Consider the following 19244-nt stretch of genomic DNA (forward strand, 5'->3'; position numbering starts at 1 on the left):
ACTTGGCAGGATGTCTACATACACCACTGCCACCGCCCTTCTCTGGGAAATGCAAAGAGAAGGCCCCAGGAGCCAAATGGACTTTAAAGCTTGTCTGATACCCTTCCTCTGACAAGTTCAGCCAGAGGGATTACAGTAGTTCTGATCAGAGGAATGCCCCTTACACCTGGCCAGGCCAAAGAGGTGGGTGCCTCTTCCCCCTTGTTGCGATTATGTGGAATCAAAGAGCGGTTCCCTGAAGCAAATTCCCCAAAAATTGTAGGTTCAGAGAAAAGGAAAGTGTTCCAGGCCAGAAAACCAAATAGGGCTTGTCAAAGATGCAGAGATAAGGTACAAGCAGTGGTTTGCTTGTCAATGTGTAACAACTGGCTTTCTGGGGGACAGGGGTTCAGACCCTGATTTGCAGTGTTTCACAATTTTCATGGTATAAATACTCTTATTATGTATGATTTCAAGCCATCAATGTGACATCACTGAATGCAGATTTGGGAAGATATGTGCACACTTTGCTTTCAAGAGCTAATAGTAGCCAGCTCCAGCCGATAAAAATGGAGTCTGAAAGCAGCCAAGGAGAGGAGAGATTAGAAGCTGGTGGTGGGATGTGAAGCCTAGACTCATTCCTGAGCCTCAAGACAGGTAACTGCAGTAGAATGGGCATGCAAGAAGCTTTTAACAGACATGGTAACAGGGCAATTACGTTTTCCACAACACATTCTATTTCCTGCCTTGGGTTATTGGGCTAGTTCAGAGGTAACCCAGAAAAAACAGAAAATGGTGAAATATTCAGAGGAGCAGATGGAGTATAAATGCTGTCAAGCTGACCATCTCTTTTAAGGGCCCTAGGTAGCCATCCTTCAGCGGGGGGCACAGGCAGAAGGAAAAGCTTCTCCTGGACTCAGAAACTGTCCAGCATCATTCTTCTTCTCATCCTAGGCCCACCAGAGGGGAAGCTTAGAGGTTCTGTTGGTTGGCCTGTATATCCTCTAGGCTCTGGGTTGCCTTCAGAGTCATGGAAGTGCCAAACAGAAAACTGATTGCTCTTAAGGAGATAAACCTCTAGGAGTAGTGCAGTGGCTTGCTCTATGTGAATCTCATGCTGACTAGGTTGAGAAACAACTGTACCTGCTGTGCATAGGAGGTGCAGCACAGAAGGATGCGTCCAAGAACTCATTTAAAGGATGCACCTGGCTACCCGTCTGCAGATGGTGTCGGGGGGATGCAAATGTGGAGGGCTTTGAATAGCAGCCTTCAAAGCAGGGACACAAATTTGACTTTCTAGTGAGAGATCTGGCAGATGTCAAGTCCTTGGAGACAGAAAGTTTCCTTGATGATTTTGGTAGCAGTGGTTGGTACAGCTGGGGTACTTCGCAATGGCAATAATATGCCACTTGAATAATAGCCTTCTTTACCGTTAGAATTATTCCCTAATCCCAGTTCAATAGTGAGGTCTCATAAGAAACTGGCTCCTACAGCGAAGGGGTATTAGTGGCCACTCAAGATTGGCTTGGACTGTGTGGTCAGCTGGAGCAAGGCTTCATTTATGAATCTGTCCAATAGTCAGGAATCTACTGGGGCCCAGACATGAAGGCAGGTGCCACTGCTCTCAACTCTATAGGAACAAAGCAGAGTGCAGGATTGGTAAAGGATTAGGCCTAGCCAATCCCCTAGGTTAATACCTCTCCTCCAGCTGTTTCATATAGTGGACCATCTCCTGTCTACTGTTTTAGTAGGTGTTATGGATGCAGTGAAAATGTGTTGGTGAGTGACAAAATAATGCCATGTAAAAGTCTCTGAATTCCCAAGAGGCTGAGCTACTTGGGCATGTTGTCTATCCATTGTGCAGTCCACTGAGGCCTTCCTAGAACTGGGCCTTCTATGCAAGCTATTTTAGGTGCTTAGGAAGCAGAATTCACTCGTGTATAGGACTATTGAATGTACCCTCTCTTTCATCCTAGACTGAATTAACATATTATGGTGTTGAAACTCTTTAACAGATGAAGAGTATCCATGTGTTTCTCAGGGATTTTAGGAAATCCCTATAATCCTTCCCCGAATAGTACATTTCTAGATAGCAAGAGGGAAATGGCTCACTGCTTTGCTTCCCCTACAAGATGTGACAAGGTATGTAAATTGCTCAATCTTCACACAAACCAGTGATTCCACGTACCTATCTAATATACCGTGTTAGCTCGGGGTTTGGATGCACTGTCCAGGAACTTAGACTAGGCACAGGAGTAGGTCAACGCTTACCCATGATGAAGGACACTATCTAAAATGTGGCTGGGTAATCCAACTCATCCAAAGATTGAAACCAAATGGAGGCATATTGATGGTCCGTCTAGCTTGTCAAGTCAAAGGAGAGTACAGAGGGGGAGAATCCAAGCATGAAGGGAACCAGTCAAGAGTGATAGGATGTCAAGCAGATGATGGGAGTCAGAGCCTCAGAGAAATTTCCTGAGCCAAAGAAATGTGACTGCAGCTGCTTGTGTGGAGGGCCTATAACCTCGTATGAGGAAAAGTGGGAGCTATTAAGGGCAACTACACTACACTGACCTCATCCCCTCTCATGTCTGCTGTGCTGAGCAGGGCAGGGTTGTGTTTCCCTGTATCCAATTGATAAAAAGCCTACCTCATTCCAGTACCTTTTGGAAGCACAAGCCAGTTTCTTATGACCAGTTTTCTAGCCTACGCCTTTCTCAGTGTCTTGTTCATTCAATAGATATTTATTGAGTACTTGCTACAATCAGGCACAGTAGCTGGACATAGTGTTATTGGGATCGTTTTTATCCACAACAGTTTAGATGAAGTGGCAGAACAGGACTTTGATGTTCTAGACGGAGTGAGGTACAGTGAAGCATGGGATGGATGCATAGAGTAGAGGGAGGCTTGTTTGGGAAAAACATGGAGTTAACAATCTCAGCTACCTTAAAAATTCCCAGATAATGGTCCTGAAGTTTCCAGCAAGTGTAGGTAATGGACATATACTTGGCAGAGATTCAGCCAGTATCTCCTACTTGGATGCCTGCCCTTGGAACTTGGTACCCTTTGAAATACTCTTTGAATCAGCCCTTTTTTTGTATAGGAGACCATCCTACAGGTGCTTCTAAGGGTCTCATAGTTCTCACAGGTACTGCCTGGCTGATGAGAATCCATAGTTCCAGGGTAGAAGGGGACTGGCTGTACTGTTGATAAATTGAAGCATACTGGCTGGAAGTTCTTTTCAAGTACTAAATGTGCTGGTCTTGGGCCTATATTACTTTCCAATTTATTCCTTGCTCTTATCCTGACCTGCTCTGTATTACAGGCAGACTGAACTCTGAAAACTACATTTCCCAGGCTCCCATATTGGTAGGCTTCCAGCTAAGTTCATCTAATGGAAAGCACTGATGTGAAATTGGAGGGTGAGAAGTTGATCGTGGTGGTGGAGACAGAGAAGACAGGTTATTTCCTCCCTGTCCTATCTACCTCTAGTGACATCTAGACACAGTAACAACCATGTCTCTTCCATGGTTCCAGTTCCCAAGGACAAGATCATATTGGTTCCAGCTTCTTTTCAGTGATCTTGGCCCTTGGGTTCTGGTAAACCTGTCTCCTCCCTTTATCCTTTCAGCCTAGGGGTGATGGAGGTTTCTTGATTTGCTATCTTAGACTCAACTCACTGTTTCTTGCTGGCTTTTCAATTCTTCCATCACCAATGTAACCAATTTCCTGTATTGAAGTCCTCTCATTTTTAAATATTTGTGTTTTTTCTCTTCCTAGTTAGACCCTGATTAATATGATTTGTTTGATGGAGGTAAAACAATATGGTGGACACGTAACTGAAAGGCCAAGAACTGTGTCCTCAGAAACATGATATGTTTGAAGGAAGACATCAGGAGGCTTTTCAGCCCATGGAAGGAGAATATTTTGTTAAATGGGGCTGCAATGCATTCTTTAAATGGGACCACTATCGGGGATAATACAGGGTATTTTCTGAGGGCATTCACCACCAACAGTATGCAAAGGATAAAAGTTGGAAATGAAATATTGGGTGACTGCATGACAGAGTTACCTGGAGGTCAGGCAGAGGGTGCATCAGATATAAAGGCACCAAAGACTAAGGTGTTAGCTAACCTAGATGGTATATGGCACAGATGAAGATCTGGGTTGTTGGTCTCTCTGGCTGGAATAGATAGTAGCCCACCTTTGTAGGGCCAGTATCCTCAACATTTTGTGCCTCTCTTCTAAGGCTGCCGCTCACGAGCTCTGAATCTCTGGCACATTTTAATGAGAACATCTTCCCATGGCTCATGCCAAACCATCTTGGTTGGTTCTAGCTGAGGTGGGATGACTGTAAAATTCTCAGGCCAAAGAACTTTTTAGCATGTAGTTTCCTCTTATACCCCTTGACACTCTGGCTATTGGGAAAGAGATTCTATTAGGCAGTTTTTACATGAACTGAGCTTCCAGGTCTCACAGAGCTGCTCCAGGCTCAATATTCTTAGTGCATTGTCATGAAATACATGGGCTCTTCAAGCTAGTACCTCCAAGACGAAATAAGCCAGTTGACATATTCTGGATCCATCTTCCTGGAGGAGCAGGAGATAGAGGGGGCAGAGATCAGAAGTTGGGGTTGTCCTGGGACTGAGTAGTTGCTAGTAGTATCTGGAGAATCCCAGGAATCACTAAGTATATTGTATGGTTCTAGAGAGGGACCTTCCACTCACTCACCACTGAAAATTTGATTAGCATTGTATGAATTCCTTGACTGAACAGAACATGGTACCCATAAACTCAACAATAGAGCTTGACAACTTTTATTTCTCAAGGTTGGGCCAGGGATCGTTTTGCTACAAATAGTCTAGAACTAGATGAACTAGAGGACACAAGCGAAGTCAGTTTAGGAGAGCTGAACTAGATGCTTCTCATATTCAAATATTTTTCTTTCTATGAGGTCATAGAGGTTATAATTCATAAGGTTTGAAAAACGGCTGGGGTACTGCAGAGATCAAAAGACATCACACTATTCTCAAGTTGACCTTGAAGGCCATTCGTTACTCATCCTAGAGTCATTTATTGGGTGCCCAGTATGAAGCTGGTTTAGGAAATTAAGGATTAGTGGTTATGGGTAACAATATAGAGACTGTGGTAAAGCTGATAGGAGATCTCCCTTGGAGTGGCAAGTTAGAGAGGCCAGCCCTGTTATTAGAGAGAAATGTTTCAGTTTCTTCCCACAGGAAGAGTGAAAGTCCTGAGGAAACTCATTTCAGAAAATTTTAAGATGTTGGCAAGAGACCACAGCTTCAGAAACCAGAGGCATTGCACATTACACTCACACTTCCATATCCAGTTATCCATGGCCCATCACTTACTTGAGCTATGGTCAGAGGGCATGAATCAAACGGATCCTGATAAACACTGTGATGATCATTTAGAGCTTGCCTCCTCAACATCTGCTACCTTTCTTTCTAATGATACCTGAATTTTGTTTGAGGATCCAACCCTACCCCACATACTGTCTATATGGATTAAATGAGTTCTAAACCATGGACTCCAAGTGTAGTCACAGAACGTGAGCCTAAGTCAATATATCTTATCTGCTTAAGCCAGAATACTCGTTCAAGATTGGCCATATGACCGTATCAGAGCCACTGAGTCTGAATTTTGCCGAGAGTGCTAGGAGAGAGGCACTTGCCCTCACTCCTCACTCCGTGACTTGAATCTGGAAAGCTGGGAGGTGGGTGATTCTGCAGCTATTTGGCTACCATGAGAGGATACCTGAAGAAACCAGGAACTACCATCTTGAGCTGCATTGACCACTATGTAGCCACTAGCCATATGAGGCTATTTAAATTTAAATAGGACTTCTAATATTCAGGTTACTCCAACCCAGGGTGGAATAACAGGGATCAGTTTACATTTCCTCTTCAAACAACTGAAAAACCCGACAGAATGTAAGAAACAAAAGTTTTCAAAACACTAAATATTAGGCACTGAAAGATAGTGATCCCCAAGAGATGGGAAACAAAGGAGGTAAGCCTTACGACTGACCTGGCTTAGTGCCTTGAGAGAGTTTACAGGCCATGGCATGCAGGGGGGAATCAGGCAGAGCCAAGTGGAATCCATGAGTGAGGAGATGGAACTGAAAGTCCAGGAGACCAAGGCAGCTAGAGAATTCAGGAAACATTACCAGAGAGGGGAGAGCTGCACCAATCAAGAGCCTCAAGCATCTACAGAGACCCCCCCCCCCCCCCCCACTGCTTAGGAATGCAGCAGAGTACTAAGCAGCACATGCCTTTGAGGAAACTACTCAAGGCCTGGGGAAATAATCACCCTAAAGAACTAGAAGGAAGAACGCCCCAAAGGAGTAGAAAACATACAGAGCCTGGAACCATGTCTTTTCCTATCAGCCAAAGTGGAGAAGTTCATACTTCATGGGGCATTGGGTAGAATACTTAGGAAAACATTGCCTCAGTTGTGGAAAGTAATTGGCCCTAGACGGAGCACTGCTTCAGATCCACTTAATGAATCATAAAAGCATGACCTGAAAGATCAAACTGTTTCCAAGTAACAACTGCATCCTGGAAGAAAGCTCAAGAATATTTATAGGAATGCAAAAATATCCAGCACTCAATAAAATAAAAGTCACGGTATCTGATATCCAATAAAAGATTACCAGCCATGCAAGGAGGCAGGAAAACACGACTCATTAAGAAGAGTAATCACTTGAAACTCACACAGATTTTAGATTTAGCAGAGAAGGACATTAAAACAGTTATCATAACTGTATTCCATAGGTTCAAAAAGTTAAGTAGAGACATGAACAATATAGAAGACACAAATCTTACTTCTGGAGATGAAAACTACAATGTGTAAGATGAAGAATACATTGGATGGGATAAATGACAGATTAGACATTGCAGAAGAAATGATCAGTAAACTTGAAGATGAAGATATAACAACAGAAACTATCCAAAACAAAACACACAGAGAAAAAAGAATCCAAAAAAAGGAAAAGAGCATCACTGAGCTGTCAGAAAACTATGCATTCTAATTTATGGGTGATTGGAGTCCCTGAAGGAAAAGAAAGAAGGGGAGGCAGGAAAAATATTTGGAAAAATAATGGCTAAAATTTTTCCAAATTTGATGAAAACTATATACCTCTAAACCAAAGAAGCTCAGTGAGCTGCATGCACAAGAGACATGAAAAAAGCTACACCAAGGCATATCGCAATGTGTTGCTCAATACCAGTGAGAGAGAGAAAATCTTAAAAGCATCCAGAGGTATAAGGCACATAAGTACAGAGGAACAAGGATAAAGGTGACGACAGATTTCTCATTGGAAACAATGCAAGAGAAAAGAGAGTAGAACAGTATCTTCAACATAATGAAAGATCCAATGATACTGCAATAAAAAGAAAAAAACAAATACCGGCAGCTCACCCATGGTGGACAGGTTTTAGCAGAACTTCCAGACTAAGACAGATTAGGAAGAATGACCTGGCCACCCAATTCCGAAAAAATTGCCCAGGAAACCCTGTGAATAGCAGCAGAGCATTGTCTGATAGAGTGCCAGAAGGTGAAAAGATAGTGCAAAAAAGAGCAGGCAGGGTTCCACTCTGCTGTCCACAGGGTCACTAGGAGTTGAAATCCACTTGATGGCACTAACAACAATATGGAAGTTGGCATTTATTGAATATTTGCTATGAGCCAAACACGGTGCTAACACTCTCTGGTCATTTTCTCATTTAAAGTCTTAACAACCTTTGAAGCAGGGACTGTTATTCCCATCTCACACATGAGGAAACTGAGGTTTAGGGAGTCTGAGCAACTTGTCCAAGTCCACACTTGATGGAGAGAGCTGACCCACCACAGCCCCCCATGTTTTACAACTAGAGCCTTGGAAATATGCAGAAGACATCTCAGTTTGCCTTGGAACTGAAGTAATCAGGGCTTTAGAGGCCCTCCCATCCCCACTCCCTGGAAGCTAACTCCAGCATCCTTGCTTCAGGGAGTGGCCTCTGCCTCTCCCTCTATTCTAAAGAAGAATAGTCTCTGTGGCCACAAAGCTGAGAAGCCAAAGACAGAGCCATTCTTCTCTGAAGGCCAGAACCTTGACAGAGAAAGGTACTTCCAGACCTGAGAATCAGAGACTGAGGAAAGCTGAGTAGTGAGGAGCTTCCTGGAAGGGTGGAAAGAGTACTAAGTTACAGAAGGCTTGGGTTCCAGGTCCTGCTCTGCTTCAAATGGCTGTGTAGTCTAGGAGAAGTCTCTTTTCTTGTCTGGGCCTCAGTTTCCCTCCTGTACAATGGGAGGATTCTTCTGGATGATCTAATAATCTCTTTCCTTCCCCCAGCCTCCTCTATTCCTTCCTACACCACCCCCTGCCCAACTGGCTCTGACATTTCAGAAGCAGCCTTGAACTGAGGTTTGAAGGTCCCAGGTGTAAATTGCAACCCATCTCTGAGTTTCCTCCTGAGCTCTGGGCCCTGGGGACTAGGTCCTGATAGGGTATCTGGCCTTGGCAGGTTGGAGCCATCAGAGGGGAGAAAGACCCTGAGCCTCTGAGAAAGGTCTCAGGAGGACCTGCATTGTGATGACCACATCAACTATGACATCATCCTCTCTCCCAACCTTTACTCCTCCCTGATCAACTGCTCTGCAGACAACCATCAAGCTGAACCCTAAAGGCCCAAGAAAGTGTTCTGCAGTACCTGCTGCTGATCTTCTGCCAAAGTTGGTAAGAAGCACCATGAAATTGATATACACTGAGAAAAACTACAACAGCTTCATGCTGCAGAAACTGAACAAACAGAGGAAACTCAAAGAGTTCTGGGACATGGCCCTGACTGTGGACCACCATGTCTTTTATGCACATCGCGTCGTTCTGCCTTCTGTCTCTTCAGTAGTAAGGAACATCATCTCTAGCAATGATGTAAAGACCATTGATGAGCTGTTTATCACCATTGATCCCAACTACCTGAGTCCAGCCACAGTGGACCAGCTCCTGGACTACTTCTACAGTGGCAAGGTGGTGGTCTTCAAGCAGAATGTGGAGGAACTCCTTCGTGGGGCCCAGTATTTCAAGACACCACGCCTTCAAATCCACTGCAGTGACTACCTGATTAAGTCCATCCACCACGCCAACAGTTTGCGCTACCTCCTCTTGGGTGAGTTGTTTGGGCTCAAAGAGGTATCGGACTTGGCCTACATTGGCATTCGCGACAACTTCCATTACTGGGCCAGTCCTAAGGGCTCCATGCAGCCTGAGAGCTTCATGCACTGTCCACCTGTCATCTTCAGCCGCCTGCTGCAAGATGAAAACTTGCATGTGCTCAGAGAGGACCAGGCTCTCAGTGCACTTATCAGCTGGGTGTACTTCAGGAAGGATAAGTGGGAGAAATATTTCAAGAAGTTCTTCAGTTACATTAATCTTAATGCCGTCTCCAACAAGACACTAGTGTTTGCCAGCAACAAGTCGAGGGGCCTGGAGAACAGCTCAGCCCACAGAAAAATGATTGAGAGTGTTCTTGCCGGATGAAAGCAGGAGAGGCCATCCTGCCTGCTGAGCTACCAGAGGAAAGGGGCCCTGCTTGATTCGGTGGTCATCCTAGGTGGCCAAAAGGCCGAGGGCAAGTTCAACAGTGGAGTATTCACCTATATCATCCAGGAGAACCTGTGGTTGAAGCTCTCAGAGATGCCCTATCAGGCAGCAGCACTTAGTGCCACCTCTGCTGGTCACTACATCTACATTTCTGGTGGCACCAATGAGCAGATTACAGGGCTGAAGACAGCTTGGCGGTATAACATAAATGACAACTCCTGGACCCAGTTGCCTGACCTGCCAATTGGGCTTGTCTTCCACACCATGGTGACCTGTGGGGGGACAGTATACTCAGTGGGTGGGAGCATTGCCCCAAGGCAGTATGTCTCTAACATCTATCGTTATGATGAGTGCAAGGAGGCCTGGTGCCTGGCAGGGAAGATGAGCAACCCTATGGATGCCACAGCCGTGATCACCAAGGATGACCAGAGCCTGTACATTGTCACTGGGCGGTGCTTGGTGAAGGGCTACATCTCCCGAGTTGGAGTGGTGGACTGCTTTGACACCAACACTGGGGAGGTGGTCTACAGTATCACCTTCCCCATTCAGTTCAACCACCGGCCCCTGCTCTCTTTCCCTCAGGACAACATCCTCTGTGTGCAGGGCCACCGGCAGAGCATGCAAATCAACCTGCAGAAGACAAAGACCAACAAGATGACCACATCAGTGCCTCTCTTGCCCAACAACTGCCCCCTGGACGTGTCCCATTCTATGTGCTCCATTGGAGATGGCAGGGTGTTTGTATTTGGGAGTGTCACCACAGCCAGCGATGTTCAGAAAAGGGACTACACTATCAATCCAAGTGCCTACTTACTGGACCAAAAGACAGGTGAATGGAAGACCCTGGCCCCCCCACTGGAGGCACTGGACTGTCCCACCTGCTGTCTAGCCAGGCTACCTTGCAAGATTCTTCAAAGGGATTAAACCACATTTTTTTTGGAAAATAAAAAATAATGAAAGAAAAAAATATGTCAATGTAGAATTGTATACACTTCAAAAATATATTTCAAAAATTAAGGTGAGGGGCTGGCCCCATGGCCAAGAGGTTAAATTCTCATGCTCTGCTTTGGCAGCCCAGGGTTTCACTGGTTTGGATCCTGGGCATGGACACGGCACCACTCATCAGGCCATGTTGATGTGGCATCCCGCATGCCACAACTAGAAGGACTCACAACTAAAAATATACAGCTATGTACTAGGGGGATTTGGGGGAGAAAAAGCAGGGGAAAAAAATAAGATTGGCAACAGTTGTTAGCTCAGGTGCCAATCTTTAAAAAAAAAAATTAAGGTGAAAAAGAGACACTTTCAGACATACAATCACTGAAAGAATTCACTATCAGCAAACTCACACTACAAAAAAAATGTTAAAGAAAGTCTTTCAGGCAGAAGGAAAATGATAGCAGGTGGAAATACAGATCCACACAAAAGAATGAAGGGCACCAAAAATGGTTACCACATGTGTAAATATATGAATTTTGTAAATTATGTAAATTGTTTTAAAAGATAACTGGCTGTTTACACGAAGTAATATAGTAAAAATATGCTATGGGTTTTATAACATATGTATAAGTAAAATGCATGACAATGATAGCATTAAGGCAGAGATGGGAGAAAAGGTAGGATACTACTGTAAACTTCTTATACTATATGTGAAGTGGTATAGTATCACCTGAAAGTAGACTGTGATGACTTTAAGATGTGTATTATAAACCCTAAAACAAAAACTAAATTAACAAAACAAATAATTATAGCTAATTAGTCAACAAAAGAGATAAAGTAGTATCATAAAAATACAGAATTAATCCAAAATAAGGAAGGAAAAAAGAAAAAAGAACAAAGAACAGAGGAGACAAATAGAAAACAAATAGCAAGCTACTAGCATGAAACTTAATCATATCATTAATCACATTAAGTATAAATGGCCTAAACACTCTAAACAAAAGGCAGAGATTTCCAGATTCCATAAAAAAGCAAAACCCAAATATATGCTGCCTACAGAAAACACACTTTATAAAAAGCACAAATAGATTAAAAATATAAAGATGGATAAAGATATAAGGAAGAAAAATCTCAAATCAATGAACCCAGCTTCTACCTTAGGAAACTAGAAAAGAAGAGCAAATTAAACAAAAAGTAAACAGAAGAAAGGAAATAATAAAGAACAGAGAAAAATCATTGAAATTGAAAACAGAGACACAATAAAGAAAACTGATGCCTGATTAAGCATAAATCCATTAAAGAACACGTAGATAAATTAGGCTTCATCAAAATTAAAAACTTCTGCCCTTCAAAAGATGCCATTAAGGAAATGAAAAGGCAAACCACAACTGGAGGAAATATTTGCAATATATATGCATATCTGACAAAGGATTGCTATCCAGAATATATAAATAACTCCTAAAACTCAAATAAGAAGAGAACTCAATTTAAAAAATAAACAACAGAGTGGAACAGATACTTCACTGAAGAAAATATACAACTGGCCATTAAGCATGTGAAATGGTGCTCAATATCATTTGTTATAAGGGACATAAAAATTAAATCCACAATGAGATGACACTTCACACCCACTAGAATGGTTAAAATCTAAAAGACTGATAATACCAAGTGTTGGTGAGGATATGGAACAACTGAAACTCTCATTACTGGGAGGGATGTAGGATGTGGATGGTACAACCATTTTATAAAGCAATCTGGCAGTTTCCTACAAAGTTAAACACACACTTACCATTTGACCCAGTAATTTCACTCCTAAGTATTTATCCAAGAGAAGTAAAAAAAGGCATGTCCATATAAAAACTTGTTCATGAATGTTCATAGCAGCTTTATTTATAATAGTCAAAATCTGGAAATAGCTGCAATATCCACCAGCAGGTAACTGGAAAAGCAAATGGTGGTGCATTTGTACAATATAATACTGCTCAGCAATAAAAAGAAATATAGTACTGATACATGCTACAATGTGGCTGAACTACAAATGCATTATACTGATAAAAAAACAGACAAGAAAGTGCACATGTCTATACTGTTTATATGAAACTGTAGAAAAGACAAATCTAATCTATAGTATAGAAAGTAAATCATTGGTTGCCTGGCGCCAGGTTTGGGCTGGGGAACTGACTGGGAAATAGCATGAGGGAACTTTTTTGGGTGATGGAAATGTTCTATATTTTTATTGGGGCAGTGGTTACACACGTGCATAGATTTGTCAAAATATCAAACTGTATACTTAAAACAGATGCATTTTCTTACATTATTTATGTAAAATATATAATATATATTATATTATTGTATTTATTAATGCAAATTATACCTCAATAAAGTTGGCTTTTAAAAAAGAAAAAGCTGTTCTACACCAACCATGGTTTCTACTTTTACTACCTTCTATGCCTCTGAATACCTGGCCAGAATCACAGGACAACCTCTAACATCCCAAGGAATTGTATGAAACATAAGCTATCTTGAGCACCTGGAGATACAATCAGGCTTGAGACACTGATTGCCTCTCCTCCTGCTATAGCTGTACAACCAAATAATTAATTTTCCTAGGCTTTTGAATATCATTGTTATTCAACATTGTGCCATTCTGTCTCTAGCACAGTTTGTGCACATTCACCCTATCTTCTAACTTTCCCTTATATTCCTTGCCTGTCAAGATTTCTCTCCTCCCACTCTTCACTCCTGTGCCTTTACCCCACCATACACAGATGTATATTCTTCCAGCTAATCCTAACATCTCAAGATCATAGACTCTTGTTGACCCTTGTGCTCTAAAACTGGATCTACAAGGAATGGTTTTTACCCAAATCCTCCTCTGTTGGGGGGCAGAATGGAGAGATAATATGTGCCTGGTCCAGTTAATATGCTAGTCATTTGTACGGTCAGGATTGTGTTGGGTTCCACAGGGCCAAAGTATAAGTGGAGTTTTCCTATCATAGCTAACCTAGGGTTCCAAGAACTAGAGGGGCAGCTAAGCCAGCATTCACTGGGAAGAGCTGAAGGTTTAATGCCACAGAGACCAGCCCCAACGCTTAGCAGAAATCAATACAGGGTTCTAGCAAAAATTCAGAGTGGAGGTAAAATTAGGACAAGAACAAGGTTTGAGCTGAGTAATCAGGATTAAAGAGTGATTTCTATGTACTTTGGTAGAGGTTTGTGGCTTGCCTTTATAGGTAAGTGGGGAGACAGTGTGTAGATGGGTTAGGTTGGCTTAAAGGGCTGTAGAGAGGGAAGACAAGAGAAAAGAGAGGCCAGAAGAGCTATTGTAAGTCTCCACCTTCTACCAGGTTTTCCTAAGGAAATCTTAGCCCTTATTGGCAAAGGGGTTGGTTGTGGGGAAGGGTAGGATGAGTTTGCCCTGCTTTCTGCCTTTTAAATTAACTTAACTCACTGACATTCCAATCACCAGCAAGACTATAAAATCAAGGCCCAAACACCAAAAAATGTTTGCAGCAATCACTCATTGCTGATCTTCCCCACCCTCAGGTCATGTTTCAACCTACTCTTGCTTTGATCTCATCTTACTCTAATTTTGAAACCCATGCTCTCTATAGCCCCTCCAATCCTAATTCTGACCCTTTAGACTTGGTTTTTATAGTTGTCAACCACTTCGTGGGCACCCCAGTCAGGCTAGCACCAGACTCCTCTGTGTTTGAGTATAAGTTGGGGTGGGGGTTGAGTTCAACAGTTGGGAATGCTAGTCCTGCTAGAGAAGTCAAGGCCAGTACCTGAGAGATAATATTAAGCATCAAGTTTAAGGATGTAGTGGAAGGTTCTAAATAGAGCATAAGATAATGAGGTATGAGCCAAGGAAATGAGGCACAAGTTCAGAAGTGAAGCAGAAGACAATTCGTGGAGAAGTTCTTCAGGATGTGGGTAGCGGAAAAATCGGGGATGTAAGATGTCCTTACTTATTGAGTGTTAACATCACGGTCCTCCCCTGCAACTCACACCTCATATTGTCTCCAGAAATCTGGAATCACAATTCTGATTATGGCTCTGTAAAACTTTTTACCATTGCTCCATTGTAAAGTGTAACTCCAGCACACAGTGTGCAAAGCCCTCCATGAACCACCCATGTTAACCTTTCTCCTCATGTTTCCCAACTTTCAGTCTATCCTCCGGTGACACTGAACTGTTTGATGTTCTCCCCAAGTGCTGTTTATTCTCTATGTACCTTCACAGGGGCTACTTTGTCTGGCTGGGATGATTCAGCCACCTGTTTGACTGGCACATTCCTACTCATTCTTCATTACTTGGCTGAGCATGTACTCTGTGAGGACTTTTCTGCCTAATGTCTACACAGAGTGAATTATGCTCTCCGTTGTATCATGATTCTTAGATGCTGCAGATAAGCAAGACATGGAGAAGACAAAATTTATAGGCCTTAATGATTGAGTGAATGCTAGAGGTAGTGGAGAGGTAGAAGACAAGGATGGTCATAGTTTCTTGCTTTGGCAGTCAAGTGGAGGGTGGTGCCACTCACTGACCTAGGGAACACAGATGAAGAAGCAAATGCAGCGGGGGCTGGGAGTGACAGTTCAGTTTTGGACATGTTGAATGTGAGGTACCTAGGAGACATCCAAGTGTAGATGCCAAGTAGGCAGCTGAATATACTGGTGTAGAGCACAGGAGGGCGACCTAGGTTAGAGAACATGAATTCAAAAAACTTTAGCATGTGGATATCATGGGGGCAAATGAAATTGCTCAGAAAGACTGTGTAGAGTGAGAAGAATAGAGGACCCTAGATAGAGGCTCAAGAATCACTAAGACTTAAGGAGCAGAAGAAGAAAGGCATCCTACAGGCAGAAGGTGGGAGAGGTTAGGAGTTGTGACAAAGGGAGGCTTTTTATGACTCAAATTTGGGCACTACAACCAGAAATGTTTGTAAGAAATGGTCTCTATTATATGTGTAAGAGGAAAGTGTATGATTACACTTATATGAAGTGCCTAGAGGAGTCAAATTTATAGAGACAGAAAGTAGAATGGTGTTTGCCAGGGGCTAGAGGAGAGGGAAATGAGGAGTTGTTTTTTAATGGGTACAGAGCTTCAGTTTTGTATGATGAAAAGATTTCTAGAGATAGGTTGTACAGTAATGTGAATTACTTACTACTGAATTGTACACTTAAAAGTGGTTAAGGTGGTATATTTTATGTTATGTATATTTTACCACAATTTAAAAGAAATCTCAAGGAAGGAAGAATCTCAACATAGATTAGGGGTGGAGGAGTTTAGAGCTTTCTTCTCTTTCCCTCAGTAGTTCTTTACACACCCAAGAACACTCTATGATCCTTTCTCACCCTACAGGACTGTATGCCCCACCTTCTTCTAGCACTTGGGTGCCTAATTCAGTGTTTAATAGAATTCATTGCTTGAAAATCCTTCCGGCTATTGACTACAGTCTAACTCTGAAATAAAATGCCTTCCATTTCAGCTGACTGATATAGATTTCCTCAGTGCCTGCAAATGTAGTTTCAAGATATGAACCTTGCCATTCTCAGGAGTATTCATTTCCCTGAGGTATTCTCCTGTTTTATAGACAGCAGCCTGTGTTTCTTGCTACAGTGAGCACATGCAGAAGTGGTTGAATTACATGGGGCCTGGCAGGCTGAGGCTCCTTTGGATATTAGCAAAATGCCAATCATTCATCCTGGGGCTCTAAAGAGAACAACAAAAGACACTCACATCTACTTTGTAAGAGCTGGGGCTAATTGCACCCTCTGTGTTTCCCAGGGAGGATTCGCCCTTAAATGAGGATTTTTTTGCTCCCTATGAAGTGGGGAGACAAATTATATAAGGAGGCAGGGTAGCAGGCAAGGTGTTACATAATGGGTGTGGTGGGGTAGGGTGGATAAGGTATAGGTAGATGCTTCTGAATATGCATGCAGCATCATTTCTGGGTACAAACAATTCCTGTGTTTGCACTTCTCTCCCCCAGACTATAATTCCATTTCAGTATTTATTAACTGGCTCCTAGACACCCAGACCAACGCTGGGTGCTGTGAGAACTATAGAAATAGAGACTAGTCGATCTTGCTCTCAATGGCTTTATTATCTAGTTGGGGAGTAATCCAGGGCTGATTTCAAAATAATCAATTTTCTAAATCCAAAGTATGTGAAGTGTTCTAGGAAGCCAAGAGGGAAAGAGACTAGTCGGGTTGGGGAAGATGGGCCTGGAGCAGGATAAGTAGGTGTTTCCTCCACAAGGTCACTTGTCTTGGGAGAGGGGTGAGTGGGAGCTGAAATCCATTCTGCGCCCCCATTTCGCAAGCTCTGTATTCTGGCTTGTGGCTGCACCAGCCCTGAGAAAGGGACATCTTTCTTCTAGTTCGTCCTCCTGGTGGAGCTGCCTTTTTGTAATTCACCCAATGATGCCATATGTGCTGGTGGAGACTCTAGCCTGGAGATAGATGATGACATTGCTCAGGCCATAAAAGTGGAGGAACAGAGCTGGGAAGATCATGAAACTGCTGTCTGGAGGAGGGTTGGAGTGCAGACATAGATTTACAACGGCAGCCTTTCCACCGCTAGGTCTTCATCTTGACATAATGAATATTCGCATGTCAACAGGTTGTTTTTGTTTTCAAGCTAGCCTGTAGCACACCTTTGTAAAAATGACAAAAAGACTCTCCACTACATGGGCAAATTACAGAAGAGCTCACTTCCACTAGCCTGACAAGTGGAACAAGGACTTTGTTTCTGTTCCAATTTGCCATGTGTTCCAACTTGGCTGGGTGCATCGGCGGAATGCAAGAAATGCACATCTATTTGTGGTGGCCCTGGCTAGCCTGTAGCCAAAAGTGTGGATGCTGGTACTTTCCTGGGCTTATTTTTAGCCATTTAGGATAATCCAGAAAGAAGCTGAAGAATGCTAATTCTTTCTTCTGTGCCCGGGGACGTACATTGTTAGCACCACATATGAAGTGTAGGACCAGGCTCCTGGAAAGCATGGAGGAAAAAGCTCCCTGGGTTTACATGGTGGAGAAGGTCAGCATAATAGTGATGTAGCTAGACTCTGGGGCCAGACTAGAGGCCAGCATTCAAATCTCACATCCACCGCTTGCTAGCTATGCAACCTTAGGCAGCTTTACCAGCCTCCCTCCACTGAGCCTCATTTTCCTCTTCTGTAAAATGGGTATAGTATTTCCTAGGGTTGTTGTGAGGATGCAATAAGATAATATATTAAGTGCCTGGCATGTAGTGTGCGCTTGATATATGTTAGCTGTTGTTGTTTCCCTGCAATTTCTTCCAACATTACAGAATAAGGCACTGCCACTTTTACAATAAATGGTAGATTTTCATCGCAGGGGAACCCAGGGACTGACAGGCAGAGACTAGGGAGAACTCTCTGTGTCACATTCTCAAACGGGACTTTCTCTCTCTCCATTAACACGTGCCATATGGCAGGTGGTGGGGTGAGGAAGATTCAGTTGCAGCCTTCTCTCAGCACTAGGAGAGATACAATTGCCACTCAGCTGGGCAGAAACATTCTTCTCCTTCCAGACTGGGGTCTCCTCACTTGGTAGGCATTTACTCTAACAAAGAAAGGATGCCAAGCTTATTTCCAGATGTTCCCCTAGGTTGGGTATGAGTCACATGTCAGATCCTATTTCAGCAGCACAGTCTGCTAACTCTGGAGAGTTGAGGGTTTTTTCTTTCGCTCTTCAGAAAAGTATTTCTTGCTAAAAAATGAAAGCTCTGTATGTGTGTCAACAGGGCCGGCTTTCAGCAAAACTGAGTTAGCTGAGAAGTGTGTCTTTGGCTGCTTTTCATTTTCTCCTTCCATTTCTTTCCTCTCTTCTGCCTTCCAGGATCCCATGGTTTGTTCCCTCAAGTCCTTAATCTTCATTCACTTTTTTTAAACCTAAGATACAGGCTTATAAATTTTAAAGTGTGGCCCCTTGAGAACCTTTTTTCCCCAATAACTTGGCAGCTGATGGAAGAAATCTGTGATAGCAATTGTGCGTGCAGACGGTGCCCCTGCGTCTGAAAGGCCCTTCAGATCACCCCAGGTATTTCTCATTCTGCCAAACCCATGTAGGGTTTGGGCTCCCAGAGCAAATCCCATTGTGGGCCTTCCAGCTTGCTGTCCCTCTCCAATCCCTAACTCCACCTCATTTTTTTCTTTTAAATCCAAGTGCAGTGGGTCCAAAGAGACCAGAATAGTAAAATAAATCACCAACTGTCAAGCCTGAGGGGAGTAAAGAGAAGGGCACAGTGGGAGCTGTTTGTTAATTAGTGTTTACTGAGCAATTACACTATGAATCAGGAAAAGCCCTGGACACTTTCTCACTCCTCACCTTATTTAACCCTCCCAGCACCCCTGGAGGTGAATTCTTTCACTCTGACTTTACAGAGGGGAAAACTGAAGCTCAGAGTAGCTACTAAGTGGCAGAGCCAGTGTCTGAAGTCCAAATCCATACACTGGGCCACCAAATATGAGCCAGAGCAGGGAGTACCTGCTTCCTTGTGTTTTGCAAAATGCCTAGCAACCATTCAACTCATCCATATTTCTTGAACAGTTACTCTATGCCAGGCACTGCGCTGTAGACTGGGTCTACTACTTGAAGAAGAACTAGAATCAGCCTAGGGTGACCAACCATTCTAGTTTGCTCAAGGTGTGGGACATTGAGTATTAAAACTTTTAATGCTAAAAACAGGG

General features: G+C 43.1%; 1 pseudogene; it reads left to right on the top strand.

Moving 5' to 3' along the window:
- The first annotated feature begins 8731 nt into the window (after positions 1-8731).
- LOC106839224 (calicin-like) lies at positions 8732-10507 on the top strand (annotated as a pseudogene).
- Positions 10508-19244: the final 8737 nt, after the last annotated feature.

This window comes from Equus asinus, chromosome X, assembly GCF_041296235.1.
Source record: "Equus asinus isolate D_3611 breed Donkey chromosome X, EquAss-T2T_v2, whole genome shotgun sequence".
NCBI classification, from domain to species: Eukaryota; Metazoa; Chordata; class Mammalia; order Perissodactyla; family Equidae; genus Equus; species Equus asinus.